Source organism: Sinocyclocheilus anshuiensis, unplaced genomic scaffold (genome assembly GCF_001515605.1).
Source record: "Sinocyclocheilus anshuiensis isolate Anshui unplaced genomic scaffold, SAMN03320099.WGS_v1.1 C33210759, whole genome shotgun sequence".
Taxonomy (NCBI): domain Eukaryota; kingdom Metazoa; phylum Chordata; class Actinopteri; order Cypriniformes; family Cyprinidae; genus Sinocyclocheilus; species Sinocyclocheilus anshuiensis.
The window spans coordinates 2,155-4,162 of NW_015622070.1; the positions used below are offsets into that span (position 1 = coordinate 2,155).

The following is a 2,008-nucleotide window of genomic DNA, read 5'->3' on the forward strand; positions in this document are numbered from 1 at the left end:
TACAACTTTGTACCTTATTTACCCCCAAAGGGTTCTAGGCCTATTATTACTCTAAAGTACTATTGTTTTTTTGTTTTGTTTTTTACATTTAGATAAGGTATAAAGTTGTCCCAGTGAAAAACTGTTGTACAATTTTTGCACACTTTTTTCAAACAGTGTAGATATTAATCACAGCAATTTTCTTTGATGAGTATTTAGTCAGTAGCATTTAAGTTTGTATGTGCAGATTGTGCCAAAGAGAGAAAATAAAAATTAATTTTTTAAAGTCAAAATTGTCATTTAAAAAAATTGTCTTCCCCTACTACTTTAATAGGTAATGTTGAAGGTCTTCGTAGCATATAAAAGAGAAGATTTTAATGCAGCTATATACCTATATAACCACAGAGAGGTACAAATTATGAGCAGCAATGCCTGATTTAAAAATAGCATCAACAAAGGTAACAAGGATCATTAGAAATCTCAAAATGATCTGTAATATTGCATTGTGTTGGATATTTGAACATTATTAGTTAGTAAGCAAAGCATAATTTGTTGCCGAAGCTGAATTTGAGGGTGGAGATATACAGTAAGACATGCTGAATGCTGTAGGAGGAAGAAAAGGAAGGTAAAGGTTTGGTCTAAACCTGGGCCACAGAGAAGAAGAAACCCCTATAGAGTCACTGAATAATATCTACGGAAAAGCAATAAACTACACCGAAAGAATAATCAATTCATCTTTGCCTATGGTCCAATCTATAGCACATTCCAATAATAGGTGATATGCACTAAAATGCACTGTCTAAAAAAAAAAAGTTTTGCTTTTCCTCTTTTCTAAACCTTCCAAATGTTTCAGTGTGTTTTCATTTCCTTTTTCTTGCTCATACCCTTCATTTGATGTGCCAGGCCAGGGTACAATTTTCAACAAAGCTAAAAGTTGCAGTTCCTTCATATATGAAAAAATTGCTTAAGTTTTAACAACAGTGCACATTGTCTCATGAGGCACTTACACTTTGTGTCAGCAATTCAGCCACAATCTCTCATTCTAGCTGTAACGTTTCAATATATTTGTGTGATGCCACAGTAATGTCAATTAATGGAGCAAAAATAGCCTGTTTCAGTAGTTACTGATTGTGCAACTAAACTAGAAGTTATTGTCCTACTGACAAGGCTTAATGCTTTTTCTAATTCTGCAGTGTTTAGGAAACAGATTTCCATTAGCAATGTGGGCAAATTGGATTTGAAATCAGTTCAGAGAAGAGCAGGGTTCAAAAGCAGAGCACTGAAAAAATACAAATAAAAAAAGGGGGAAAAAGTGGTCACATTTCACCCCAAATCAAAATGATATTATTATTATTATAACCCAAAATTATAATTATTAAATTTTTTTGTGAAATTAAACTTTTTTTTTTGCATTGATTTTGGGGTGAAATATGACTTGGATGTTTTCCTGACAGAGCATCACTTTATTAAAATCTTTTTGCTCTGTTTTCTCTTTATTCTCGTCTCTTACACTTAATTTCTACCCCTTCCTCCTCCACATTCATCACTCCTATGATGAGTAGTTGTGCAGCGGTTCACTGATTTTCATGCAGGCCCAATGTAAAGCTCGGACCAAAGTGATCAGCACCAGGAGAATGAAAAATACCCAGGAGGCATAAATCCCCTTATATTTCAGTGCCTTCCACCACGTGCCAGCCTAAAAAGAGAAACAGAACACAGAAAAGAGGATTCCTGGTATTCTGAAATGACGGTGCGTTTTGAAATAATGAACTCTAAAAATGCTTTTATTCTTACAATCAATCCTGCAGTCGTTATAATGCAGATCAAGCACAGCAGGAAACATATCAAACTCCGCTTTCTAGGGTACCTCTGGCCAATCGATGAACTGTATGGATGAAAAGAATGGAATGACATGCCAATATTTTACTTGCAGCCAGTGAATGTAACTGCTGGTGCTAAATAGAGGAAGGTCTATGGATAATAATTAACATACACTTTTCTGCAGTGTGGACAGCGAGCCAATGTCCGA

The 2,008-nt window shown here is 35.0% G+C and overlaps 1 long non-coding RNA gene across 1 annotated transcript; it reads right to left on the bottom strand.

The window, feature by feature from the left end:
- Positions 1 to 1,369: 1,369 nt before the first annotated feature.
- Positions 1,370 to 2,008, bottom strand: LOC107683350 (uncharacterized). Its single transcript, XR_001633711.1, has 3 exons — positions 1,973 to 2,008; positions 1,774 to 1,864; positions 1,370 to 1,675 (listed from the first exon to the last, which is right to left on the bottom strand). It is a non-coding gene; the product is annotated as an uncharacterized LOC107683350 (long non-coding RNA).